The sequence below is a fragment of the Geospiza fortis genome, unplaced genomic scaffold (genome assembly GCF_000277835.1).
Source record: "Geospiza fortis unplaced genomic scaffold, GeoFor_1.0 scaffold53, whole genome shotgun sequence".
In the NCBI taxonomy this organism is placed as follows: Eukaryota; Metazoa; Chordata; class Aves; order Passeriformes; family Thraupidae; genus Geospiza; species Geospiza fortis.
The window spans coordinates 11,831,371-11,850,809 of NW_005054305.1; the positions used below are offsets into that span (position 1 = coordinate 11,831,371).

General features: G+C 37.8%; 1 protein-coding gene across 3 annotated transcripts in view; it reads right to left on the reverse strand.

Moving 5' to 3' along the window:
* TOX (thymocyte selection associated high mobility group box) overlaps positions 1–19,439 on the reverse strand; it is a 218,705-nt gene that overhangs the window by 150,507 nt on the left and 48,759 nt on the right. The window lies entirely within an intron of this gene.

The following is a 19,439-nucleotide window of genomic DNA, read 5'->3' on the forward strand; positions in this document are numbered from 1 at the left end:
AATGCCCAATAATGATGGAGCTATCACAATATTTCTAAGTATCCTATTCCAGCATTTTATCTTCATCCTTTTTACAAGCTGAGAGTGGTTATTAACTCACATCTTCATGAGTTAATAATCTAGATCTTTATTCTTGCCTTTCTTTTCCTGGACTGTGTCAAATTTGTCTTCGTCCTTCCCTATACTCCAGATGTGTATGAAGTTCTAACTACAGTTGTATAGTTTTTGATGGGAAATACCTAAAGAATTACAGAAATGTGGAGTCTCAAATCCTCAAAAGAAACTTAACATTTACTGAAGTCTCTCGGCACTGGACACTTAAGAATTTGAAGATCGAGGGTAGGTGAAGTTTGGTCTCAAGAATTAGTAAAAATATTCCTTTTGAGGTCAAGTCCCAGAATTCCATCTGGTCTCAGAAAAGACCAGAGTGCAAAGAAGCAATTTATCTGTAGAGCAGTTGGCTAAATTGCTTCAGCTGTTGAGTAGAACTAATAACAGCTTACACTATAAAGCATATGATACATACTAAACTCACCACAAATCTCCCAAAGGTTTGACAAGGCCAGTTCACAAGGTCCCCTGTTCATTCAAACTTTAAGTAAAAAATACACTCAGGACAATTATAGGGCCAATATTGGGAACAGTTTTTACATAGGTACACAGGATAAAAATCTTTTAAGAAGGTAATTGCTATGCTGTCACTGTGAGCAGTCGAAAATGTCAGAGAAAATGTCCAGGTAGAGAGCCTGAGAAACAAAGGGGTTAGCCCTGTACAACTGACAGATTTAATGTTAATTGTTTTGCTTTGTGCAGGCAATAAATAAATAAATAATAAATCAGACTTGCACGGACCAAGTAGCTTTCAGTTGCCTCCTAACACAAGCGCTGCACAACTACAGAAAAACCATGGCAATCAACACCTCTGGACAATCTAGATCTGGACTCGATACCTGAGATCCCTCTTCAAAATACTAGTGGCACCAGGAAAACGTGCTCTCTTCCAAGAATGATTTCACGGTACTTAGGCCTGAGAAAGACAATGGTTTACTCCACACTAGTAAAAAATGAGCCCTTCTGAATGTAAGAATAAGTATCACTTTAGGCACCAGGGAACTAATTTTCCAGAATATGTAGAAAAATTTGAAAATAGCAGCAGTGTCAAGCTGGGTCCCAGCTTCAGGCACGAGTCTGTAGTGTTAGGGGAGAGTATGTGCAGCACTCATCCTGTGCAGACCTCCATCCTGCTCTGGGCTGAAATAATGTGGTGAAAAGGGTAAAAGACGTTGATTTACAGCACAGATGTCAAAGAACTTGATAGCAGGGAAACCCCTGTGCACTTATCTGAAGGATGTATTATCGGACTGCTCCAATTTATCCAGTTTCTGCCGCTCCCTTAACATATTCTTATTTGTGAGACCACAAACAAACTTCCTGCTAGAGCGAAAATCATTCTAGGGTTTAAGCACTGTGATATCTCAAACGATTTCAATTTCCTTCAGATTCTGAAATAAGAAACAAAACAGCTTTAATATTTATGTTTTCAAAAGGATGATGATGACTTTGAAATTTTCAGTTAAGGAGCTACCTTGAGACTGTTACAACAGCAAGGGAAAAGAGTAAATTGCACAATCTTGACCTTTTAAAATGTTCTCTAATATATCATGTAAAAAAAAGTACAGTATTAAATAAGAAATTTGTTAGCCTTCAGCACAGAGGCAGGTTTATTAGCAAACAACTAATGGAACAAAACTAAGTGGAACAAAAAATCTATAACCCTGATCTTATTGAAATAATTACAGAATCTTTAATGTCCCAGTAGGCATATACAGAGAATAAGATGGAGCACACAGAAAGAGCACAGTAATGAAAACAGACAGAAATAGGCCATTCATCCTACCTTTTACTTAGTGCATACAAATGATTGTCAGAAGTAGAAGACAACACAAAAATGATTACTGACCAAAAACCAGTCAAACTCTTTTATATTACCAAATTTTAGGAATCTGTGGAATAAAATTAAAATGAAAGTCCGCATTTCTGACAAGTAATTATTTTTTTCATTTATTTATATGCTTAATTGGCACTTTAAAAAAAACCTCTATAACATTGAAAAGTCAACAAGAAATCTATTTGAAAAGTACCTACTTGAAATCAGAAGAATCTCACCATTCAACTATTCTGTATTTTGCTCATAATAGATTCAGCAGAGATTTAAAATCCACATTAATAATGTTTTCAAAATTTAACCAGATGAAAACACATAGATATATTCAAATATCACACTGAGAGCAAAAGATCAGCTATCTGGCTAACTACAGCATGCAGAAGTACGTGCCCAAGTTGGCAAACCTGTAGCAAACTTAACTTTTGAATTTCCTTTACAATTTGTTTGGCTTTGAGCACAAAACTTAATGGCCCAGAGGACCTTTGTCACAAGCCAAAGCAATGAAGACAATGCTGCTGTAGACTGGAAAGCAGAATGTGACTTCTCCACCCTGGGATGGACTGACAGATCTGAGGTTATTCAGGCTGGAGACAAGCAGGCTCCGAGGAGATATTTTTCAGCCTTTCAATATAACAATATATTGTTTAATTAAAACTGTTTAATATCTTTATTAATGACCTAGATGAAGGGATTGAGGCTACCATCAGCATATTAGCAGAAGACACCAAATTGGGTTGGACTGTAAATCTGCTGGATGGTAGGAAGGCTCTGCAGAGGGATCTGGACAGGCTGGATAGATGGGCCAAGGCCAATTATATGAGGTTTGATAAGACCAAGTGCTGGGTCCTACACTTTGACAACAATAACCCCTGCAGCACTACAGGCTGAGGGCAGAGTGCCTGGAAAGAGGCTGAGTGGAAAAGAACCTGGGAGTGCTGATCAACATCCAGATGGACAGAAGGCAGTGTGTGCCCAGGTGGTCAAGAAGGCCATCCTGGCTTGGATCAGAAATAGTGTCAGCCAGCAGGACCAGGGCAGTGATTGTCCTCCTATACTTGGCACTGGTGAAGCTGCACCTTGAGTCCTGTGTCCAGCTCTGGGCACATCAATTCAGGAAGGGCTTTTAGGTGATGGTTCAAATTCAGACAAGAGCAATGAAGCTGAAAGGTGAAAGGTCTGGAGCACAAGTCTTTGGAGGAACGGCTGAGGGAGCTGGGGTTGTTTAGCTTGGAGAAAGGAGTTTCAGGGGAAATCTTATCACTCTCTACAACTCCCTGAAAGGAAGTTGCACCAGGTGGGTTCAGCCTCTTCCCCCAGGCAACCAGCAACAGGACAAGAGGACATAGCCTTCAGCTGTGGAATGGGAGGTTTAGGCTGGACATTAGGACACATTCCTTCCCAGAAAGAGTGATGAGACTTTGGAATGGGTTACGCACTGAAGTGGGGGAGTCACCATCCTTGAAGGTGTTTAAGGAAAGACTGGATGTGTGGCACTCAGTGCCATGGTCTATTTGAACATGGTAGTGTTGGGCCACAGGTTGGCCTTGAGGTCTTTTCTAACCTAATTGATTCTGTGTGATTCTGTGATAAGGGGGTCTTATAAAAGAGATGGAGAGAGTTTTTACCAGGGCTTCTGGTGCTAGAAGGGACAACAGTTTTAAACTGAGGAAGGGTAGATTTGGACTGGTTGTTAGGATGTGATTCTTCACTATGGGGGCAGTGAAGCACTGGAACAGGTTGTCCGGAGAAGCTGTGGATGCCCCATCCCTGGCAGTGCTCAAGGCCAGGTTGGATGGGGCTCTGAGCAACATGGCCTAGTGGAAGTTCCCTGCCAATGACAGGTAAGTTGGAATGAGAGGATTTTTAAAGACCCCTTCCAACCCAACGCGGTCTATGATTCCTGTAGAGCTGAATTAGATGAAGCTGTTGTGGGTACAGACAGCAACTTCTCACTTTAAGAGAGGCAAGATATCAGCCTCTTCTTGCCCCTTTTTTTAATTTGAATAGGGAGGGGGTGTGGAGGCTTTGTACAAATTACTTGCCACATGCTGCAAAATACACAATGAGATTTTGGTCTACAGAACAGGAAGCCATGCTCCTCATGCTTCCTTTCTTCCAGGAAAAATGAGATACTGTGCAACCCTAAAATAAACTAGCTATTTCCCCTTTCCTGTCTTCCCCTATATGGGCTAAAATTAGCTTGTTGTTTTTTTGGGTTTTTTTAATCTAACAACCTCAACAATGCTTTGACATAAACCTATGGTGAGCCTTCTTCACCTTCACAAGGAAATCTGTAAAATGTCTTTTACGAAAGTGAATGAGATAAAGGTAAATTATGCCTCAAACCACACTGTGCATTGTGGGCTGCTACTGAAAGCTACTGAAAGCAACTCCCAGTTTACAGAACTCAGACTCCTAGATGTCGTTATAATAGAAATATCTTTCCAGCAGATAGGGAGAGTAAATGCTGTTGTGAGGGAAAGGCTAAATTAGACAGAACGCTTCACAGCATAATGCAATTGTAAAAACACTTCAGAAACTCTACAATCTTTTATTTACATCTTCAGCATTTCATGCATAGTGGTATCCATTCCTTCTTTTCTCTCCAGTTGAGAGGAAATACTAACAATCTCACACCTAAAAGGAGACAAAGAAATATTTTCAGGAGAGCTGCCATTCCCTTTACTTTTCCTGGAGAGAAAGAAGTATGTCACATTATTGTCATAGCTGGAATAAAGAAATTTTAATTGTGACATAAGTTTGCAAAGGGAATGGCTTCATTAGGCTCTCCTTATTCTACTAGGTTGAGATAACAAACATGCTACAGATATTTTTTTATTGTTTCTCTGCACAGTAAGTAAGCTACAGTTCCTTGTGGGGGTCTATGTCTATGCCAAATGCCAGTTTCAAAGTCCAGCCTGCTTGGTTCAATAGTTTTAAGCATTTAGACTTTGGTGCATTTATTTAAATGTGGAAAGTATTTTTCAAAATAATTTAAACTACCACTATATATTGCAGATTTCAATGATAACACTTACTGTTTTCTAGAGATTAAAATCTGCTATTTTATACTAAAAAAGGAATGTGTTTTAAGATCATTATGAGCAAGATCAGTGTTCTATACCACTAACAGACCATATCTAGCAGCCCATATCCTGCTGTTTCAGGAACTACTGTACTTGTTAGCCACCAGAGCCACAACAACTCCTCTGGTTCTTATGCAATTGCTGGTCAGATTGTCAATTTTACTGTGGCTCTTTCACCCTGCACTGCAGCAGCATTCCAAGGAAGGTATGCACCCAACAGTCTTTGCCTGTTCATACTTTGCTTCTGCACAGTATAAACTGCCCCTCCCAGTAGGAAAATACCTTAGGTAACTAAATCACATTACATCTTGGCAGGAAAAAGAGAGGGAGAGTAGTTTTCTATTTATTGTGAAACGAAAAAAAAAAAAAAAAAGGTAGCATAAGTTACTTACTTGGAGAAGATACAAAAATGCTGAACGGGAAATGAACATTATATTTAACCTAGCTACATGACAACTTAAAATTATCTTTTCTTTATTTATTGTCATATTGCAAATCTTAATGTTCTCTGTAGAGGTCTTTAAATTTATGTTAGTGATCAGAACAAGTTTTCACCATAAAATTGTATGGCTCATTCTGAGTGAGCCCTTTAGCAGAAATTAAATGCTAATATACAAAGTATAATTAGAATACAGTATGCATACTGGAGCTTTTTACTACTTATGAACATTATTTTCAAGGTATGTGATTCCCCTCTTTTGACTGTGAGGGCACAAACTAGAACAAACACATAGTGAAATGCATGAAATTCATTATGCAGCTTCTCAACTCCTCGCAATATTCCCATTAAAAATGCATAACAGTGTTCTTACAAAGGGTCAACACTGTGCACTTTGATTTAACAAAGAAAATGCTTTGCTGAATGTTTTAGACATTTCTCTGTGATGCACAAGAGTAGCAGAATTTCTGCTCTGCTCCTTCATTGTTTTTATTTGGAAGACAGTCCAGTCTCCAGATATGCATTAACAACAAGGCAAATATTTACATGTTAATAAAGACTTAGCTTACTCTAGTCAGGGAGGTTCTGTTCAAACCTGATGGGGACAAACACCTGCCAGGGAAAAGGATTTTAAAGTGGTGGTGTACGCTGCACAGAAGCATGGCATGAACTCACACCTTGTTCCCATATCACACTCCTTCTCCAGACACAGCTGTTTACTACAGGCCGCACCATCCACCTGTCAACACACCACAAAGGACAGTCTGCTGGGTCCTTGGCCCTCTCTACCCTTTTATTTTCCTGCACTTTGCAGGATGCAAGCCTCAAACAGTGTACCTATAGTCATTGTCACACTACCACGTGAATCATCCACAGTTTACTAAGTTTCAGTTAGACCATCTCCTGCATGCCCAAACCACATGCCTCTTTAGATAGGAGACCTCAGATGCATCAGAAACCAAAATAATTTGCTATAGATTACTACTTTGTTTCAACAGAGGCTGAGACTCATTATGGATAATGCTTGATTTTTTGATGCCTCAGAAAATTATCACAGCTCATAATCCATCACCCAAAACTAACAGACAACTGGTTTTGACTGGGGTAGAGTTAATTTTCTCCACAGTGTCTGGTTTGGGGCTGTGTTTGGATTTGTGCTGAACACAGAGTTGATAATATAAAGATGCTTTTGTTGTTGCTGAGCAGGGCTTACACAGAGCCAAGGCTTTTTCTTCCTGCTGCCTCCTGCTGCCACACTGGTTAGGAGGCTGGGAGGTTGGGAGCAGACACAGCTGGGACAGGTGACCCCAACTGACCAAAGAAATAGTCCACACTATAAGGCATCATATTCAGGATTTAAAGCTGGGGAAGAAGAAGGAAGGGGGATTTTTGGAGTCATGGAATTTTTCCCAAGTAACTGTTATGTGTGGTGGCACCCCGCTCTCCCGGAGATGGCTGAACACCTGCCTGCCCATGGGAAGCAGTGAGTTAATTCCTTGTTTTTCTTTGCTTTTATGTATGGCTTTTGCTTTCTCTATTAAACTGTCTTCATCTCAACCCACAAGTTTTCTAGTTTTTACCATTCTGATCTCTCTCCAATCCTGTTGGTGGGGAAGTGAACAAGCGGCTGTGTGGGGCTTGGTTGATAGCTGGGGTTAAACCACAACAGCAGACAAGAATTAGTAAGGTTTTCCTGATTTGTCTATGAACTGTCTAGTTTCCTTTCACCATTTAACATTATGTTTGCAAGAGCAAATACAATCAGGACACAGCTACTCATCACGAAAAGTGTAGGCGAAGCCAGAACCTCCACCTGTAACTTAACTGGTTTTAGCAGAGCTAGCCCAGAACTAGGCTGGAGGACTATCACATGCCTTACAGCCTAGATGGATCTCATTAAGAGACAGATTCAGTTTTTCTTCACTAAGGCAGCGCGCAGTGACATGTCTGCAGGCACCTCTTCTCCACAGATCTTCTCCAGGGCAGCCCAGTGATCTCTGTGAGTAGCCCTTCTCTCCTTCACTTGCTGAACCAGGATGGGGAAAAGGACAGTGGTTGTGTGTCACAGTCCAGGGATGAATCTTAATCCTAGAGAGCTCATGCACCTCATGCATATTTAGGGCAAGATAGGTAAGGCCAAGATTCAGCAACTGAAACCCAGATGTTCACCTCATCTTAGACTGTTGTCTTGCTTACCAAATTTTCAGGCCACTCACTTAGCTGGACTGTGCACTGACCCTTCCTGTATGACTGCAGTGAGCCAGACAAAAGGTTGAGCTCCCCAGACTTGCTCTGAGATGGAGCTGGAACCAGTTCCAGCACACAAGCAGCTCTGGGAGTCAGAAGTGTTTAGACTCTCCCAGTTGAGCTGCCGTCTTTGAGGATCAGGTTCCTAGCCATCAAACACGAATGGGTGGAACAACCAATTATGTTGTATTACTTTGGCTCCCAGTGCAAGCTAAATCAGTTATAAGATCATGTGCAGCCTGTTCTGAGGATTTGACAGCTACTACACACTTTCAAGTTGATTCCTACCAATTTGGAGCTTCTCAGAAACAAACATGGACAACCTGCAGAGAGAGAGATTCGCACATTTGGCAGAAGAGCCTTCAAAACTGAAGTTTGTAAAGAGAGTGCTAGTATTAAAGCACTATAAAAAGATACTATGAAATTAAAAAAAAAAAAAGTAGAAACGGTTTGACAAATTATAGCCCAAATTCTAAAAGCAAAAAGTTGCTGAAGGTATGTAAGCCTATATAAATGTAAATAGATGTGTGTATATATGGGTATAGATACAATATGAATGACAGATTGAGGCATCTGATCTACATACCAAAATTTTTTGAGCAGATTGTTAATTTATTTTAAACTGCATAGTAACACTTCTAAAATGCACTAATCACAACAATGTAAATACTCCTTAAGATTCATGTAACATACATATTTAGCTGATTTCATGTTTTCAGGGATTAAAAATGCAGATATAAAACCTTTTTATAATTTGATGTGCTATCATCCATGAAAAAAATTGAATGCCATCAGGAGATCCAAGCCTCCTTGGCAAAGAGTCCTATATGTATTCTTGAAATACGAGAGATTAACATTGCATTGTCTAACTGACATGTTATCCTTAAATCAACTTTAGATACTATTTTAATGATGTAATTGTCAACTGTGGAAAAAAATATAGTGAGAAATGAGATTTTGAGGATCAATAGCCTGATCATAGTTAAGGACTGTGCTACATACCCCTTGGGTTTATTTTGTTGGCAGGAAAAACATGTCAAGGATCATGCAGCTCATTTAAGTCCAGCAGGAAATGTTTGCTTTTACTCTTAGCTTTATTTAACTTTGAAATTTGGAGGTAATTTAAAAAGCATTGTTTAATTCTGCAGAAATCCAGCCCACCTGCTCCCAGTCAAAGCTGCACTTCTTTCTAAAGATTCCTTTTGAGACATGATGATTTATTAATTTCCAGATACTGAAACACACACGTAGACCCTCGCTCTCATCTTGATATTGTATGGTCTTTCCTTTCAGATTTTCCTTGACTAGGTCTCCACTTTGTTGCTTAAAAAAATTTGAAAAAAAATGTTCAGAGAGCTGTAACATCATGAATCAAGTATCTAAAATGATACTTACATAGGCTTTAAAACAGAGATGCCATTGAGAAAATGTGTACTCAGTTCATGTCTAACAATGAGAGTTTAGGTATCTATTTATTTTCTGATAATACCCAGATGTGTAGTACTCCATCTTTGAATACAAACAGAGGTTCTTAAGTTTCATAATGAGAACAGCTTATCTAATAATTCATGCGTAGTTCTAAAAAGTCAACAATCAGTAAGTCCCTCTGCTTAACACGTTGCATCACTTCACTTTTTTTCTTAGATTAAGCTGAACACTATTTTTGTATGAGGAAAAAAACACCACTAAGCTGCCATTCCTTATTTGTTTAGTAGCACACAGTCATTAATGGCCATCTTTATTAGATGAGAGATCTGAGCTTACTACACTAGTCAGCTACACAGAACCAACAATTAAAAACATCCTGTCTTGTCATTTGAACTCAAGAAGGAGTTCATTTTTGCTCTCACATTCTGAAAGAACAGGAAAACACTAAATAGGGAAACACATTCCTGGATGTTACAGGTTCTGCCCAATCTATCTATATGTACCTGTTGCGAGTACAATAGAATAGGGAAAGAAAACTGCAGAACCCTTCATCTGTTCAGGTTCAGCTGGGTCTTGCCAAAGTTTCAAACAGCTTATTCATATCCAAGGTCCAAATGCAACCTGGCTACCACCATGCCTAGTGTTTCCTCCTTGCCAGAGACAGACCTCAGAGCCAAATGAAAATGTACGTAAGACAGAGGCCCTGGACAACCAAAACTGAAATATGAAGCCCACCTTAATGCAATTCCTTAAACTGAAAATTATTAGGCACAGGACTGCATTTGTCAGCAAGACAGGCTTTAAGGAAAAACTGCTGTTCACTTAAGGTATTTCACTGTACCAAAAATCTTCACCTGAAATAAAAGATCACTTGAAAGAACTATAAACCCAAGGTACATAATTCGCTTCTATGTAACTATTGATTTGAGAAAATATCAATAAATCCTGTAAAATAAGTATTTGATTTTGAGATAATAACAATTACTATTAATTTTGTATTTAAAGAAGCAAGACTAATGTTCCAGTTCTTTGTTTGGGAAAATACTTTGATAATCAAATTAACTAATGGCATGAGTATAAAACATTATTCAATTTTCACAACCAGAAAATAATCTGTATCAATGATTTGGAAGAGTGATTCATATGATTTTTTTAAACTAGTAGAGATATTGAACATTGTCATGTTTATTTAATTAGATTATTTTATTTTGTTTACAAAGATTGAATTTAATAAGGAAATTGGAACTATATAACAAAAAAATCTGCTTTTAATAAAAATGCATCATCTAATTATTCATTTTTAAATTCATCTATTTTAAGCTTTAATCTTCTCAAATTTATGCTTAGGAAATGTAACTGAGTATTGAAAAAGACGGGTATACAGGTCTGTTGTAGTTTAACTCCGGCTGGCACCTAAGTGCCACCCAGCTACTTGTTCACTCCCCCTTCCCCCCCGAGTAGAATGGGGAGGAAAGTTGGAAATGGTAGAACATGTGGGTTGAGATAAGAACAGTTAAATAATTGAAATAAAGTAAAATATAATGCTACTACTACTAGTAACAATAATTTTAATGAAAAGAGAGATAATTAAAAGAGATGGATAAAACTCAAGAAAAACAAATGGCGCCCAACACATGCTCACTATCTGCCCAAACCTCCTCCCCTTCTGCCCAACACCCCTCAGTTTATATACAGGGGATTAAATTCTGTGGTATGGAACATCTCTTTGGCCAGTCTGGGTTGGCTGTCCTGGATTTGCTCCCTCCCTTCTTGTGCACCTGTTCAGTGGCAGAGCATGGGAACCTGAAATATCCTTGACTTAGTGTAAGCACTGCTTAGCAACACCTAAACATCAGTGTGTTACCAACATTATTCACACACTGAATCTGAAGCACAGCACTGTGCCAGCTACTAGGAAAAAAATGAACTCCATCTCAGCCAAACCCAGGATGAGGTCCCACAGTGAAACCCCGAGTTTCAACTGAGTAGCCTATTCAGCCCCTAAAATTATGAAAGTCAGGAGTGTGAGGATGAAATTCAGAAAAAAACCCCAATATTTTCACAGATTAAGCAGAAAATAACATTTTTTGAAGTCCTGTCTACAGTTTAGAAGTCGCACCTGTGGTCAGGCATCCATTTTTTTTCTTCTGAGTATATTTAAATTAATGGTGTGGCTATGCCAGCTTTTTGTATCATACCCTAGAGTAAAGATTTCCAAAACAGAAGTCATGTTGTACAAAGTAAAATAGGATATGACACCCAAAATTACCTTTCTGAATGCAAAAGTTTCTGTTCTGTTACAGCTGTTAACCAGGAGGGAGCCTTGGACCCTGTCCCTTCATCCCGGAATATGTTTGTTATCCTTAAAATTGAATTAATGGGTAAAATATGCCTAGGTTGCAAACCCTGAGCAACCTTAAGTAGGAACAATGTGATTTTTCAGAAGTAGTTGCTTTTATGGCTACCAATAGGACAAGAATGAAGCATCTCCCTGTGCATTTTCAGATGCTAAAGATGCAAAGTGTCTGGGTGACAATTCAGGGATTCTTCATGAAAAATGTAGTTACTTAAGTGTCTGCATGACTGTAGGATAAGCATGGTACAAAACATATAACCTAGCATTTTTACTCTAGTAACGCCTAGTAAGCCAAAGCAGCTGTTATTAGAGGTGTGGCGCAAACAATGAACGAAGTCTTGGGCCTGAGGATCTGCAGCATCTACGAAGACCAACTACAAAGCACTGGTGTTGCAAAATATCAAAAGAGTTGAGGGAGAGCAAAGGGCACTAGTGACAACCACTGATTACATAAACTATCTGTATATATAATGATGTGTTCTTATTTGTACATATCTAGGATTTATTGTGATAATAATCTGCATCAAACACAAGCAAACCCAAAGCCACTTAGAGCCATCATATAAAAAGCAATCTGTATATCTGAGCATTTTCTCAAACCCAAAACACGCTTCAGTCTCCAGATCTACCTCTCTATCTCTGAGTATCAGCCTTCACCTGGAAAACGTGAAAGTCAAGGTTATTGGAGTATTTCAGTACACACATAGAGATCACAAACTCAAGATCTATTGTCCAAGGAGGAGAGAGAAGCTTAGTCAAATGCACAATGCCTATACTGAAAATGTTAGCAAAACACTTAAAAGTAAAACTTTTGGATTTAGTTTAAAAAAAAAAAAGTTTGGTAGGATGTATTATTATGCAAAAGCAAGATATTATTTTTCCCCCTGCAGATTCATAAATGATGCATTTGAGAAATGGAATGTTTACATAACTACAATCATGCATATATTGTGCCTTTAGCAATTTCAATAGTATAGACAGAAAATGGAGTTATCTTCGTTATGGACTTCATATGTACAACTTCATAAGTAGCACTGCAGTTAGATAATAAAATGAAATAAAGATAGCACTTTAGGCCATATTCAAACCTTATTTCCATTTGCAGAGATCAAGGGTATAACAGGCTCTTTATTTGTAGACCATACAGTAACTTTACTAACTCAACTATGCATTTTTCCTCTAGCACAGTTACATGATACACGAGCTTCCAAATAAAAAATGTGTTTAGCTCTTCAAAGTTATTTCTTATGGCTAGTTCCCAAAGTTGAACCACATGATAATATCAAAAGATGCTTGCTATTTACTCTGTCTCTCCACCACTAAAACCCCACCAGCCTTGGCAAGAACAGCAGTTGTTAATATAAGAGTGGGAATATAAAGTAATTTAACTATACTAAACTGCATGTCAAAAAGAAATGAGTACTATAGTTATCAGCCATTTTCCTAGTTATCACGTGCATTCAATATGATAAGCAAAGAGTATCTTAGTGAACCTTGAACTCTGCAGAGATGTAGATGAATTAGAGCTTTGAAGAACATGCTTTTTTCTTATCAGCATACAAATAGATAATAGCTTGTTTTTGGCAGGGATTCTTTATAGCTAAAGTACTTCCCCCTCAGGGAATCATACTGTCATTTGTTTTTATTTTCAAAAGGAAAACAAATGGCACTGTAACTCCTAAGGGTGAAAATGACTTCAGTCTACTTTTTCCCCTGCACTCCCATCAATTCATTTTCAGTTAGATGGAATATAGATATAGTTTTTCCCCCCTTTGGCTTTCATTGCCACAAAATGTATTCACTAGCTGTACAGTAATTAACAGCTCTTGACTGGAAAACTGCCAACATGTACAACGTGACACTCTTCCTTTGAACACTAACAAAGTGCATAAGTAATTTATGTTGGATTAAATATCCCTAACAGGGACCCTTAAGTAACCCAATCACTTTAAACAGGCTCCACATGTATGCTCCTGTGCAGTGAAAATGTCAGACACTGATAACCCACTAATAGCACAGTTCTAACTATATTCCAGCCATTAGCATTTTATGACATCAATTCTCATTAAATCTGGCAAGGAAAAAGATACTAATGTTTCCCAATTTTGCAGCCAAGGTGGAAGAAAAATTGAGCAAATGTAGACAGGTGCTGTCTCCCAAAAAGGATTAACATTTTTTAAAATGTAGTTGCAATTTTCTGTTAGTACCTTTGTTTGTATTGAAAGAAAGACAACAAAGAGGTAAGGGCTACAAGGACCTCAGTGGAATCCAGCCAAGAGTGAAAGAAAAGACTGGTATTTCAGCCATTGTGCTCCCTGCTAAAGCACTGTGCCAACTCATCTTCCAACCCATTATATGAAATTTAATTTAACCTGCTATGCAATTAATTCAGATGTTCAGCCTATTTTTCTCATGGCAGAATCCCTCACACAATGCCTTATTTAAATATTAATCAGTCCTCTTTCAATTAGGACTAATTTGCTTCACAGGGTTTCTCTCATCTTCTGATTGCAGGAAAATGGAGGTAACTTGCAACGTTTGAGGATAATTAACATGGTATTTTTATAATACTGATACATCAAATGGGACCTTAATGAACCCCGCTGATTCCATTTAGTAAAGCATGCCTCAAAGTTATAATCAAGAGGAAAGCCATTGCCATCTGTTTAAAATACTAAGGAGCACAATTTAAACAGAGAATAGTTATTTCTTTAAACTGTCCATTGTAGGGGTCTGCAAAAGTCATTTTTTTTCATGGAAACTAATTGTACAGTATTTAAATGTGAACCTTTTATAATATATATGCAAACAATATCTTCCTAAAATGTAGAGAGCCTCTTAATTAAATGTTGATGAACTCAGATATAAGTAATGTTTGTTAATGTTAATTTTCCAAACATGCTGTGCATTTGATACAGAAGCAAACAGTCAGATTTTACTCTGTTCTAAGGAACACAATATTTTCTGCTCAAAACACAACAAACCACCCCCCCAAGAAAGAATAAAGGAAAAAAAAGACCTGTAGCCTTTGCAAAATAAAGGCATATGTTGTTCATTTGTTGGTTACTAAGAAAGGCAAACAAGTTAACATTTACACATGACCAGTTGCTCACAAAATGTTCCATCTGCTACAAAGAAGGTCGAAGTTCATCTTTCTTATGTTTAGAATTGCTCTACTGTTCCTAGGTAACCTGTAGTCAAAACCCATGTGACTGAGATATCAGATCCTGACTTCATCATGAAAGAAAAGTCCTTAGTGTGAAAAAATAGCAATGAAACACAGATCAGACCCCTTACTTCATTTTTGCTCCCCTGTAAATTTTAAAAGTTCATGATTAAGTATTGACTGAGCTGTAAAACTTGCTCTTTCTAAAGTCAAAAATATTAGTACACGCGACCCATTAAAGATTCCGTATTTTGCTTTTCTTGTGTAAATATACTCTCCTGAATATGTGACTATGAAAAAGGAAATGTCATCACTCTGTAAATGTCAACAATTTACTATAAAAGAACATAGTACAAACCCAAAAAAATTTAGTCACAGCAATTCTGAACTTCTGAAACACGATTTCTGGCAGCTCAGCTCTGTGTGGATTCTCAGGCACTTAAAAGTATGCTTGTGCCCTCATCAGAGTATTTTTCAGTAGTTGCAGGTCTATCAACATACCTCTTCACAAAAGCACTGTGTACTTTCATAAAACTTTGTATTAAGTTAATGATTTTGAAATTCCATTATGCTTGGAACAGGCTAAGTCTTATTGGGAAAAACTGTTAGTCAGGCTGATAGACAACCTGAAAAATTAAAAGCCATGCATAATTCAGAATGGATCAAAACCTCAGCTCAGCTCACTGGGCCTCCATAAATTATAGCAGCATTGTTAAAAACTGCCCAAAAAGAAGCATGGACAAACTGCTGTTACTGGTGGTTTTCTACCCACCCAAGGCTAGAGGGGACATCTGGGAGGACATGAATACAAACTAAAGGGAGCAAAGGAAGAATAGTCAGCTTTCTAGCAATCTTCTTCTAAGCAGTGTCATCTCTAGAGCCCCTTTTGAGCCAAAACAAACTTGTATTGTATGTAAATTGAACCATAGCCATCCCTGGGGACTGGGCTTAAGCCAGATAACTCTCCCATGTGGATACACAGAAACAAAGGTATTTTAAGCAACCTTCATATGCCTATACTCAAACTTTCACTACCTGGAAAGCACACTACAGAACAGATTTTCTGTGGTACATTTGTTTCTTTCTATAATTTTTTTAAGGCCACAGATGTGTTAAAGCCTATCTAAGGTCTGCTGTTGATAGAAGTGATATTATTTATGAACTTATAGACAAGGAAAAGTAGAAATATGGAAGTATGTCAAATATAACCTTGGCCTGAATGTGAAGGTTGACTAAACCTAAATCAAACTATGTCCAAGCATAGGAAGAGTGTTTATTTGCAAAAATCGTGAGACATTTACTTCCATTCTATACTCTCTTTTGGGGTTAATTTTAGCAACTTTTGAGTAATCCAGGTCACTATTTGCTTGAATTAGATGTGTGGATCTGAGTACTTCAAGGCATTTAACTTTATGGACTATGTAAGGAAGCTCTTCAGTTGTGGAACCATTTCCCAGTAATCAAGAATTACTCAGATTCTTCAAAGCTATCTTTTAATCCATCGCTGCCTTTATCTGGCTGAATTTTGGCAACCTTCTTCTCAAATCAGTTTTTATTTTTTTAAGGTAAATAAAAAAAAACCAAAACAACAAGACAAACAGCAAATTCTGATGTTGCACTTCAATAATATCAATAATACCTTCTTAAGAAGGACATCTGATCCAAAAGGGTAAGAGACTTGCAGATCACATAATCTAGACATTTGGATATGCTGGACCATTGCAGTTTGTTTTCATCACTGTTAAAGAATCAGAAAATACTTGGCAGTAGAATTATAACTTGTAGTTGTGAAAATTTCATAATTTTAGATCTCCCTGAAAGGAGATGGTAAAGCCAACTTGTGATCTACAGCAACCATCTGTGGTAGACAGCCAATAAATAACATATTTCTCTCAGAGCTGAAAGCTCCCTAGGTAGAATGACTATCAACTCTTTAACATGAACATGACTAAGGCCTCACTTTGTATAGCAAGTGCCTTTCCCATGGTCTAACCAGAACCAGTCAAAAAAGAGTTCTAAAATGTCAAATTTTATCAAAATTATCCTGGATGCAGCCTACAGTTAAAATAATTCCAATTCTCTGCTTTGGAATTATCCTGCATAAATCTTTTAAAGATACATTATCACTGACTATTCTGTGGCTTCTCTTGTAAAGAGTAAAGGATTTCTGGGTTGCATCAAAGATGTAACAGACTCATAAAAGAGTTTCTTGTGCTCCTGGTAGTTGACATCCAAGTGTGTCTTGTGTCATTCAGTTGGCTGTTTTCTGCCTTCATGCTTCATCTGGCACAACTCATCCCTGTCTATAGAGGCATTCAGAAAAAGGAGGTGACAGGCACCCACTGCTGTGAGGAATGAAGACTGCAGTGTTTAATCAGATAGTCCATGGGGTAAGTCTGTGCTTGGGTGAGATTTATTGCTAGAACTGGACACTCAAGAATTTTGCTGGGTCCATGAAACTTCATCATCATAGATCTATATTTCAGAAGGAATAATGAGAAAATTCTCTCTTTGTAAAGAAATCATAAAAGCAGATCAATGAATTGCAACTTTGAATGATATAGCTAAGGTGAATGCATTCAACTGAAAGACTGAAAAACTGACTGAGATAACTCAAGAGGAAACCTTACTATCCTTTGAGTATGTATGCCCATTTATCAGAATTATTACCCAGATAATTTTAAAAACTTTTATTATTGTGGCTATAGCATCTCCAGTTCCAGACTTAATGGCTGCTCCATAAGTTCCATCTGGAACTTGTTCAGAAATAGGACAGAGTTTTTACCACCCAGTTCCTACAACTGACCCAACTCCATCTTCACTTATTAGCTGAGACATCTCAAGGAATAGTAAAACTGAATGTGCAGAAAGAGGTCTGCATTTATTTTAGATTCAATAAAACACCTGTAACAAAACAGTAGGGCCAGTTAAAAGTGGAGTATGTTTCACTTAATTTAAAATATATTTCTATTTTCAAGTATGAATTGTGGTTTACATGTATGCTAATACATTTAAAATGGAAAAGTAAATATATTATTAAAAAAAAAAAAAGCAGGAAAAAAGAACCCCACTGTAGCACTAGAACAAAATCTGAAACAGGAATAAATACAAATATTTTAATTATCAGAGCAAGTTTAAAATTCAACAGTGCTCATTTTACCAAAATACACATTTACCAAAATGCCCATGCTGGAAATCATGTGACTTTTTTGAAGAGCAATGTGCCATTTCCAGACCTTAGTCCTGTATTCCTACCTCCTCTCTCCTATGCTAAACATGGGACCTAACACCTGTTGGAGTAAGCCATAGTTTACACAACACTACATTGTTTTGGGAGTGTATTATACTTCTTCTTCCTCCTTTGTTTCCTGAGTCCACATAAATTTTGTATATAAACATTGCCTCTTGCAAGAGGGAAGAGTGTTTCATTTTTTTTCTATGACTCAATTGCTCACAGCACAGCACTAGCAAAAATTTTTTTTATACCATAAGGAAATATGCAAGTAGCATGTTGGGAAAATAAAACAGATCTAACTATTTTGGTGCAAATTTCAAAGATATTACATGAAAAATAGTGAATTGAATGTATTAAAAATACCATGGCACAGTCTTAGAGCACAGAAAGCAAACATCCCCTTGTTTTACATAAGGCTCATCAAAAAAGATGGACTGCAGCCATCAACACTGCCAGAAGTGTCAATAATTAACAGATTTGAAAATATAAGCAGCTTATGCCAATCGCACACATTTGGCAAAGGTGGCAGCCACATATTTAGCAGTTGCATGTGTTACCTGGCTACTACATCCTCACTCAGTGTTCCACTTTGGCCAGAAAAAGCAGTTTTGAACTCTGCTAATATCATGGATGAAGGGCAGGTCAGGGCATCCATATGTGCAGCAGGACAATGTACATTCCTGTCAAAAGTTTTGTAAGTCTAACTTGCAGGTAGCTACACACAACAGAGCTGCTCACTCACTACTCTGCCCAGAGAGATGGGGAGAGAATTGGAGGAAAAATACATAAAATGGGTTGAGATAAAGATAGTTTAATAGGAAAGAAATAGATGTGGGGAAAAAAATAATAATAGAATAATAGAATTGTAAATCTCAAAAAAATTATGCACAATGCCACTGCTCACTGGGGTCAGCTATCCTGGCTGCATTTCCTTCCAGCTTCCTGTGCCCCCCTGGCTTCCCTGCTGGTGGAATGGTAAGAGAAGCTGAAAAGTCCTTGACTCAGGGTAAGCACTGCTCAGCAATAACTAAAATATCAGCATGTTATTAATATTATACTCACCCTACGTCCAGAACACAGCACTGTACCAGCTTCTAGGAAGAAAATTGTCTCAGCCAAAACCAAGAGCTTGTTATATCATCTCCCTTCCTTCCCTTAATTACATTGATACTGCTGTCACCACATTGGAAGGGATCTGGACCACAAATGAGAACATCCCCTTTTGGGAAAGAAAAACATACACAATTGCCTTAACTAAATATTTGGAAGCTCACTGCTTTTCAGTGAATGGAGACTGACCAATACTTCATCAATCTACCCATGCAAAGAGTAGCCAAGTCTCCATTTAAGTGTTGCCTCAATTTGAAAACATTTGAAAGAAACATGTGCCATCTCTGAAATACAAGGCAAAAGTTCAAAGAACAACATGAACAGGAGGTAACTACCAAATTCCATTATTTTGAGCCTGTAGCTCCATTTCTGAATTACAGAAGAGAAACATTAAATCAGAAAGCAAATTATTTTGTCTCCAGGAGCA